The sequence below is a fragment of the Vicia villosa genome, linkage group LG6, assembly GCF_029867415.1.
Source record: "Vicia villosa cultivar HV-30 ecotype Madison, WI linkage group LG6, Vvil1.0, whole genome shotgun sequence".
In the NCBI taxonomy this organism is placed as follows: domain Eukaryota; kingdom Viridiplantae; phylum Streptophyta; class Magnoliopsida; order Fabales; family Fabaceae; genus Vicia; species Vicia villosa.
The window spans coordinates 155,481,606-155,493,540 of record NC_081185.1 but is presented as its reverse complement, the minus strand read 5'-3'; positions in this window follow the sequence as shown (position 1 = coordinate 155,493,540).

The following is an 11,935-nucleotide window of genomic DNA, read 5'->3' as shown; positions in this document are numbered from 1 at the left end:
TGTAATTTAATCTCACATGTTATTGACTAAAAAGTATTTTTTTTCTAATTTATTGTCTTCCATATTAAAAAATTAATAATATAATTGCAAGCATAATCTAAATGGCTTACAAAATAAATTTATATGCAGATAAAAAATTAAATATCAATTGTTATTAAGAATATGTAATTTTATTTCTAATATACACGTGCGAAGCACGGGCCAGTAATCTAGTTATCTTAATATATATAAATGGAAGGTTGTCATGATGGCAACCCTAGCCACGTGTCATCATGATAGTCATTCCTAGCAAAAACCCTAAAATGTTATTTACTAATTTGACCCTACACCTAATGTGTTATTTACTAATTTGGCCCTACATTAAAAATAAATAATAATAATAATAATAATATAATATTTCGGCACTACTATTAATAATAATCATATAAATAATAATATAATAATATATAATAATACTATCCAGATAACAATATTAAAAATAATTTTATTTATAAATATTATAATTTTTTGTATATTATACAATAGCCGAAAATAAAAAATATAAATACAATTTTAATAAATATATAATAATATCATAACAATCAATATATAATAATATAATATATAATAATACTATCCAAATAATAATATTAGAAATAATTTTATTTATAAATATTATAATTTTTTGTATATTATACAATAGCCGAAAATAAAAAATATAAATATAATTTTAATAAATATATTATAATATCATAACAATCAACATAATAGTAATAATATTAATAAAATACAATTTTAATAAATATAATCATAACAATCAACATAATAGTAATAATATTAATAAAATACAATTTTAATAAATGTATAATAATATCATAACAATCAACATAATAGTAATAATATTAATAAAATAATAATAAAAATAATAAACCACCAATAATAATAATAGTAATAATAATAATAATAATAAGCTATCCAGATCACACTATTAAAAATAATATTATTAAACCACCAATAATAATAATAATGATAATAATAATAATAATAACAATAATATTAATATTAATAAATTATCCAGATAACACTATTAAAAATAATATTATTTATAAATATTATAATTTTTTGTATATTATACAATAGCCGAAAATAAAAAATATGAATATAATTTTAATAAATATTTATATTAAAAATATATAAATAAGTATAAATAATTTTCAATAGAGAAGAAATGATAGTAGGAAAATAAGTTTCAAAATAAAATTAGAAATAATCTCCTATATACAAAAATCTCTCAAACAATCCCCTAATTTGACCCTACATTAAAAATAGGGTTAAATAAATTTCTGGTCCCTATAAATATTGAAGTTTTCATTTTTAGTCCCTCTCTGTCTTTAGGCAACGATTTTTACAAAAAAACCGTTGTCAAAACCAGCTAAAACCGTTGCCAAAACCCAGAAGAGACTAAAAATGAAACTGCAATATTTATAGGGACCAAAAACTTATTTAACCCTTAAAAATAAATAATAATAATAATAATAATAATAATAATAGTAATAATAATAATATAATATTTCGGCACTACTATTTATAATAATACAATGTTTCTTAATACACACTATTATATTCAACTAAAATTATTGTATCTTATAATCCTAATTCACTTTTAATTATTTTTTTAATTATTATCTTTTAATTATTCTGTTTAATATTAAAATTATAATTTTTTTACATAAACTTTAAATTACTTAGTTTTTATAAATAATAAATAAAAATTAAAAAATTAAAATTATTTTATTATTTTTTCAATTTAAATTTTTTAATAAAATAGATATAATTATAATATTTGAAAATTAATATAATATTTAATTTATATGATATATAGCTTTCAAAAAGATTGTCTCATTAATTTTTTAATTCTATATAATAAAAATGACAAAAATGTCTATATAAAATTTTAGCTAAAAAAACCCTATTAAAAAATCCTTCTATAATATTATTTAAATTCTAACCTTTTTAAATCTTATTTAATTCTCAATTATTTTGGTATAAAACCTATAATTCTCCTATTAATAGCTCTAATGGTAATATAAATTAGAATTATAACAGTAGAATTGAAAAACTGTAACAGTAAAATTCAAAAAGTATAAATTAATTATAAAAAAAGTACTTTTATGGGTAATATTTTTATAATAACTACATTTTTATAACTCTTAATTTTTATTAAGAGTTTTATTTTATGGATTATATTTATAATGACTCTTCATTTTTATAACTTAATAACTCTTAATTTATTATAATAGTTTTTTTTAAATGGTAGAATTCAAAAAAAAAATGTATTATAATACTTTTATAGCTTTAATGGATTACCGTTTTAATTCTTCTATTTATATATTAATAACTCTTATAATAAATTATATTATTAATAAAACGGCAACTCATTAAATATTTTTGTTAACCTTTTTAATTTTTTTAATTATTAAACAAAATTATTCAATATAAATAGGTCTTATCTACCATCAGATTCATATGAAAATGAAATCTTCTTTTTCTTTTATATTGATAGTTTTATTTTTTTTTCTTAGTTCCCACTTATAGTTTAACTCTCTTTTGATTTATGTTGCAGGCTAATGACTCTGATTTATGTTGCAGGTCTTTGACTCAATTTAGTTTATGTATCAATTATTTAAACATTTTATCAATATTGTTATGTAATAATTTGTTTTGAGAATCAATATAATATTTCGTTATTTACTTTTATAATTTTCTCTTCTTTTTATTGTTTATTTGAATATAACTATTTTTGCTATGTGAATGAAAAAAAAGAGGATAAAGAAAACTCTTATTGTTTCTACTTTTTCATCCCTCCTACTTAAAAATCTTGAGAAAAATCGCAGCTCATGTAAGTATAATTTTAACAGTAATCTTTGAGAGAAGTAATCTTTGAGAGAAGTGTGTATTTGATTTAAATTTATTTATTTAATTATTATAGATTTTCCATAAACAAAAATGAGAGTGTGAGAAGAATTTAGGAATAAAAAATGTCTCATTTATTAATATTTTATTGCGTACAAGTCATTTGTGATTCACTTGATATCATAATATGATAAAAATGGTTTTTTTATGCAATTGATACATCTATCTATATATTTTTACATCACAATTACTTATGTGATTTATTTTGCATTTGAAAACAAAATATAAATTTAAGTCGTTTTTATATTTGTCTTAACGAAAGTAGTTTTTATTCAAAAATAAGGTAATGTTTATTTGATATGGAATGAAAAAATTTAATAAATTGGTCATTTGAAAGTAGAATTAGTAGAATTAGATATCGATATGATTTAATTAAAAGGATTTTTATTTACTATATCATCTCATGTAAGATTGAAGTTAATTCGACATAATATTTCTTTTTCATCTTATTATTCACATAAATTTTTTCTCATAAAATATTTTTCTTTGTATCTCATAACTTTAATTTTGTTTTTCAATTATATTTTATTTAATTTTTATTTTAATGAATATTAAAATTGTAAATAATACACTATATTGCTGATAATATATAAACATTAAAAACAAAAACAAAAATGCGTTTATAATTACTACTCAATAAAAAATTTAAATAAAAAATTCAAAAATAAAAAAAGATAATTGTAAATGAGTTACACAATTTTTTTATAATAACAAAATTTGCATTTAATTTGGAGATTTGATAGATAATGTGGGAGATTTAGATGTCTTCCAAATGAAAGATGAGTGATATAAGAAAAATTTTTTTTTTTTTAAATGTCTAATATTACTATAAAAATTATTTTACTAACTTATATAAATTAAAAACATTTAAATTTCATATGTAAATTTTGAATTATATGGAATTAAATATAAAATTTATTCATTAAATAAAATTAAGACAAAATCATTTTTTAATTTTTTTAAACTAAATGAAAAATTATAATTCATTTTTAATTATGAAAAATATTTTTTTAATCATTATTATTATTATTATTATTATTATTATTATTATTATTATTATTATTATTATTATTATCATTAGTCTTACTTGATCTGAAACATGAATTAAAATTATTCATAACTATATTTTAATAATTGGAATTATTTTAAATTTTTTGTAATTGAAATTATTTTAATTATTTTAATTAAAATTATTTTAAATTTTAAAATATGAATCAGAATAGAAATATATAATAATTATTATTCATAACTCATAAATTATATCAAAATATATAATTATTATTCATTACTAATAAATTATATCAAATTTATGATATGTGAATTAATTAATATCCCAAAATTTTTAATTTTTGGGATTTTTAAATTTTTTTGTTTTTTCGGAGATACATCTCCGAAGTTGGAAAAATCTAAAAAAAAATACTTCGGAGATACATCTCCGAAACAGGGGCATCTTAGGATTTTCGCTGGAGTCACCCCAAAGGAAGGTGGATAAAGAAATTTCCTTCTTTATACTTATTTTCACTTCTACCAAACAACTAAACAATCATCTTACTTTCCTTTCACTTTCTTTTCACTTTCATTCCTTCAACTTTCTTTCTTATTACTTTCTTTCCTTCAACTTTCTTCTCTAATCCAAACAAAGCCTTAAGGGCCGTTTGGTGCGCAGGATAAGAGACATGATAGGATATCTGTATCATATCCTATCTCAATTCAGTGTTTGCTAACACAATAGGATAGGATAAGTTAATCCTGAAACTTATCCTATCCCGCCTCATTAGTTCAAATTGATATCCTGAATATGAGCTGGGTTAGAATCCGGCAGGATATGATAAGAAAATGATTTACTAATTTACCCCTATAAAATATAATTTAAAATAAAAAATTAAATATGAAAAAATATAAATAAAAATTAATTTGATATTAAATTAAAAATATTAATAATTAATATAATAAAATACAAAAATTAAAATATTTAAAATAAAATAATTATTAACATTTTGAAAATAAAAATACTAATTTTATTTTTTATCAAATTAAATATATGTTCTTGCATGGGTAATTCTGTCATTATATATATATATATATATATATATATATATATATATATATATATATATATATATATATATATATATATATATATATATATATATATATATATATATATATATATATATATATATATATATATATATATATATATATATATATATATATATATATATATATATATATATATATATATATATATATATATATATATATATGTGTGTGTGTGTGTGTGTGTGTGTGTGTGTGTGTGTGTGTACACACACTAGAATTCATGGTTTTTTTTTAAAATTAAAATTATTTACTCAATAATGTCAATGAATTTTTTTTACCAATTTATGAATTTTAAAATATTTTAAAAAATAATTTTTAAAAATTTTACAAGAGTATATATATATATATATATATATATATATATATATATATATATATATATATATATATATATATATATATATATATATATATATATATATATATATATATATATATATATATATATATATATATATATATATATATATATATATATATATATATATATATATATATATATATATATATATATATATATATATATATATATATATATATATATATATATATATATATATATATATATATATATATATATATATATATATATATATATATATATATATATATATATATATATATATATATATATATATTTTGAAATTATTTACTCAATAGTATCAATGAGTTTATTTTAATTATTGAAAAATATTAATTTTTTACTAATTTATTAATTTTAAAATATTTTACAAAATAATTTTACAAGCGTGTGTGTATATATATATATACACTAACTATCTGGTATCGTGTGTGAACCAAACACATGATAGGATAAGTCTTATCATGTCTGTATCATATTCTATCTTTATCCTACTTGATATCCTATCCTATCTCTATCATATCCTGCGCACCATAATGAAAATTGTTTAGTTAAAAACCCGGTGTTAAGGTACGAAAATAGTGAGGTGTACGTCTATAATGGCCAAAATTCTGATTTGGCCATTTGGGAATGAATAACTAATTTGGAATAACCTGGTACCCCTTTAAATAATTTTTTTCCTTTGAATAATTAATATTTTGTTGTTTATATAATATATGTTCTTAGTGATTTTTATTATGAGGCTAACTCTAAAATTACATGTGATTTAGTGTGTGAAACGAGAGTGAAATAAGTGAAGGCTTTGAACTAGATATTACTGTCACTTAGAAAAAGGGATGGGAGTACTAAACTCATATATTTATGTTATTTGTCTAATTGGATAAAGCTTTAATTGCTAAAAAGATATGGTTAAATAATATTGAAAATGAACAACAACATATAATTATACATTTCATTGATATGGTCAAATAAGGAATAAGGACTATAAGGGTCCGTTGGTGCGCAAGATATGATAGAGACATGATAGGATATCAAGTAGGATAAGAATATGATATAATACAAACATGATAAGAATTATCTTATCATGTGTTTGATTCACACAGGATACTAAATAGTGTATATATATATATATATATATATATATATATATATATATATATATATATATATATATATATATATATATACACACACACACGCTTGTAAAATAACTATATTTTTTCTAAATTATTTTGTAAAATATTTTAAAATTAATAAATTGGTAAAAAAAATATTTTTCAATAATTAAAAAAAATTCATTGATATTATTGAGTAAATAATTTCAAATAATACTATATATACTCTTGTAAAACAATTATATTTTTTAAAAATTACTTTGTAACATATTTTAAAATTTATAAATTGGTAAAAAAAATATTTTTTTTATAATTAAAAAAATTCATTGAAACTATTGAGTAAATAATTTCAATTTTTCTTAAAAAATATCATGAATTCTCGTGTGTGTGTATATATATTTTTTCGTGCTTATATATATATATACATTTAATTTGATAAAAAATAAAATTAGTATTCATATTTTTTAAATTTTAATAATTATTATATTTTTAAATGTTCTAATTTTTTTATTTTATGAAATTAATTATTAATATTTTTTATTTATATTTTTTTATATTTAATTTTTTATTTTAAATTATATTGTATAGGGGTAAATTAGTAAATAATTTTCTTATCCTATCCTGCCGGATTCTAACCCAGCTCATATTCAGGATAATAATTTGAACTAGTGAGGCAGGATATGATAAGTTTCAGGATTAACTTATCATATCCTGTTGTGTCAGCAAACACTGGATTGAGATAGGATATGATACAGATTTCCTATCCTGTCTCTTATCCTGCGCACCAAACGAGCCCTAAAAGGAAATGAAAAATTAGCCTCATTTTGACAACTTTTTATGGTTATCTTAGGACACACTCTGTCTCAGACCTGCATCATATATATTTTTTTATTAAAGAATAATATTCATACACTGTCAGTGTAATTTTTTTTTACACACTCAACCAATAGAAAATCAATAATTTGCCATGTCATTAATTTTTTTTAAATAAAAGTGGGGTATAATTGGTTATATAGTTGTGATTGATTGATAGTATAAAACTATTTTACACTGTCAGTACATCACTTCTTTTTTCTTTTTATTATTATTTATAAATCTTTATTTATCAATTTTATCAAATACATCAGTTTTAAACTTCTACGCATTTTAACATAAATGTTTGTTTTCTTAACTGAACAATATCTTATAACTTTTTTCAAATGTTGCTAAAAATTGAAAATGACATGATAATTATATCTGATAAGATATTTTTTATTAGAAATGCGGATAAACGGATACGGGTATGGATACTAGGGTACCTACATGGTACCGGCACGAATACAAACATTACTACTCACACGGGTATGAACTCGGATACGAGGATTTTTTTTAAACCACGGGTATAGAGACGAACACTGCTCATACTCTACACCCATTGCCATCACTATTTGCGAGTATTGGATTTGGTCCATTCGGTTTATAGATATGCTAATTAATATTAAAATATTTTATATTTATTTTGAGATATTCTAAGATACTCTAAATTAATATAAAAGATATTATAAAATATTTATACTATTTTAAATTAATGTTAAAGATATTATAAAATATTTTAATATTCGTTTTAATATAAAAGATATTATAAAATATTTAAAAAATTCTAAATTAATATAAAATATATTATAATATATTTATAATTTTTATTCTAACATTTAATGAGTTATGTTTTTGACCCATTACGGATTTGTTGAATTTCAACAGTTATAAATATAAGTCTTTATCATTATTGTCTTTATAATCTTCAAAACTTTATCATCTGAAGACAGAGAACAGAGTTACGAATCCTCAATAATCTTAGAGAAGCTAAGGTTGAAATTCCTCAAAGTCCTTAGAATTTAGGGAACTTTTAGAAGTATATAAGGAAATTAAAAAATAATTCTTAACACCTTAAATACCTTAAATATGTGTGATTTAAATATTGATAGTTAGAGAAATAGAGAAACACTTTGGTAGAAATAGAGTATGATTTGTGGGAACTCCAATTTTTTTTTCTTTTCAATTTTTACATTTATTTAAATAAAATAATGAGAAAATAAAAAGGGAATTAAGAGGAGAGAAAAGGGGGGAGGGGTTGACCAAGCTTCTTTCTCCTTTCTCATTGTTTATTTTCTTAAGGCTTTAGGGGGAGTATACACCCCTCTCTCATTTGTTTTCTATCTTAGCCTTATTATTCATTCTGATGAATTTTATCTATCTTATTTTTGATACTTAATTCAATTAATTGTTTAACGTTATGATGGATGAATAAAAAATAATTCTTTCTTAGAATCGTTTTTTTCAAATTCAATCAAACTATATTTTCAAACATAATCGAATGCACTTCAATTTTTTTCATAAATTTAGATGAAAAGGGATCTATTGGATATATATATAACTTGGATTTCGAATATTCCTCATTCTCTCAAAACGTAATAACTTGGATTTTGAATATTCCTCATTCTCTCAAAACGTAATAACGTAATCAAATTCAATCTGTTCCTTCACAGATGAAAAAGAATTTATTGGATGTATATCCTTGTGGTCCCCGAGTACTTGGATACAGGTTGTATAGATTTCCTTTCGAGTACTTGTCATCCTTGAGGAATTTGAGATCGATTCCTATAAAATCTTTTTTCATAAATAATTGGATGAAAAAGGATCTATTGGATGTATATCCGTGTGGTCCCCAATTACTTGATACAAGTTGTATAACTTACCTTTCGAGTACTTGTCATCCTCTCAAAATAACTTCGACCAATCAAACATACATTTTTCGCCCAAGCGCGACACAAACTTTTTCACAAACAAATGATGTTTTATCCATCCCAACGCAATACAAGCAACATTTCATTATGCCAATACGCGACGCACAAGCAACACTTAACTTCTCAAATGCGACATAAACATCATTCTCTAAAATCAACCAATAAACAAACTTTGGCTACTAAGAACTACGTAATTTTGAATTTCCCATGTCACACAGGGACACGTAGGAGCAAGATTTGCAATCTTGCCAAGCACCCTAATAAAAAAAAATCTATTTTCTCCCTCTTGTAAATATCACACATTAATTAGAAGAAAGAAAATATCTTAAGCTAACACTCTTATTTGCAAAACTAATTTAACGGTTCCCGATGAGTACAACAGATATGTGGTGTGCTAATACCTTCCCTGAACATAATCGAATCCCAAACTTGAATTTGATTGTGAAGCCCATATTTTTGTTCTTTTAGGGTTTTATCAATATTTTCCCTTTAAAAAATAAACTTTAGTGGCGTCTCTGTTGTATTTCGAGCATTCGTACGCTCGACTTTTTTTGGTGTTGCGATAGTATGTCTATGTAACATCCCAACCATATGAAAAAATCTCTCATAGCAGGATCCATGCTATCAAAATTTATTGTTTCATATTGATGCTCAGGAGGTGCAACAAGGGATTCTGATGGTGGTGGAGGCATCCTTTCTTTGTGACCTGTACAATATTGTGTAATAAAGGTATCATCGAGTATTGACATTTTCCTGATATAATGGTTATCAAGAATGTCTGCACCACAGTGCTTGCACAATCATATGATGAATCCAAGGAAGCTAGTGACATGTTTTTTTTTGTTGAATCTACCATCTCTCAAATTTTGTTGGAGATTACCCTTGCTATGCTTACTTGCTTTCCTTTCACAACGTACCTTATCAATTGTGCAGTTTTCAAGGTTGTAGAGGAGGTGTGACTAACATAAGTAACATTGTGAAGAAGAAGGGTCATCCAACTTTGAGTTTGGATGGTCAGGTAAGATTTCTTGAAACAGATGGGAATTCCATCTCGTCTCAACTGATAGGTGTTTTCTACGTCACAAATTCAGCAATGATCTCATCATAATTCTAGCTTCCTTTAGCTAGCTGCAATGTGAATAGATCCAACCTTCAAGAATTTGTCACATAATTTTCTTTTATATAAAAAAAGAATATAAAAAAATATTGAAAAAAATAAATAAAAAAATTGAAAAATTAAAATGTGAAATTGAACGAATGTTGAAAATTTTTGAAAAATTAAAATAAAGAATAATTGAAAAATTAGAGAGAAAAATAAAGTGAAAAAAATTCAAAAAGTAATAATAATAATAATAATAATAATAATAATAATAATAATAATAATAAAAGTGAATAGATAAAGAAAAAATTGAAATCAAAACTAGAATAGCTGGAAATGAAAAAAATTATAATAACTTACTTACCTTAAAAAAATTTATTTATTTATTTAAATAAATTTTATGAATATAATTGTTTATATAATTAATTATATTAAATTAATATATTTTAATGTATTATGATCTTGTTTTCATGTTTTTTTTTTAAAACTTTTCATTCATGTGTTTATACATATTCAGTTTGATTGGAAACATTTAAATTGTAGTAATCGGATATTTTTGTTATCATAAAACATTTATGAAAAGTTGTAAAAAAAAAATATTAATTATAGAAAAAAAATAAGAGAGTAAACAAATTAAATATAATTTATATTTATTTTCACCTTAAAAAATATTAGAGTTCAATCACAAAGTGAGTGAGGGGCCAATGAAGACTTAATCTTGTCCAGTATTTAACAGAGACAGTGACTGCAGGATGAATCTGTGCCTCACCTGAAGGAAAGAGGTTCCTTCAGGACAAATCACAAAGTAAATAAAACTTACAGTGACTGCAATGAACTTGTAAGTTTTATTTACTTTGTGATTTGATGTTTCATCCAAAACCACTTTTTTATAAAAATCACTTTATGCTAGTTCTGAAGATTAGATGGCCTTTCATTCAATACTATAATCTTCACTGTGGTTTTGTTTCGTTTCTACCAATTAATTTCATTATTACAAAACTTATTTAAAAAAAAAGAAAAGAAGAAGCTATATTAACATTTATCTCTATTTCTTTCCTGCAGTCATCTCTCTCCACCTTGCACTTTTAATTTATTTTTTAAGCAAAATAAATCAAAAACTATGATGCATTGATCAATATATCTAATGGTCCATTTGGTACATAACTACAGTGATTATAGAGAGCACTGAGCCACTGACGGCAGTGGATCATGATCTAGAAAATAGAAGAACCAAAGAACTTTTTTTTGCATCCTTTTAAAATTTAAAAATACTTTTTGGACCCTAAATTCCACAATTTGTTTTTCAAACTTTGAAATTTTATAATCTAAAATATGACGAATACGAAAAAGTAGTATCAATGACACCAAGATAAAGATAGACTAAAAATATTAGTTAAATATAACTAAGATCATATATTAATAGTTTTTTGTTGGTCAAATTCAATATGCACTTTGAATTTTATAGGAATCCAACTTAAACAAATAGTATGAACATATGTGGTCAAGATAACATGTAACTTGA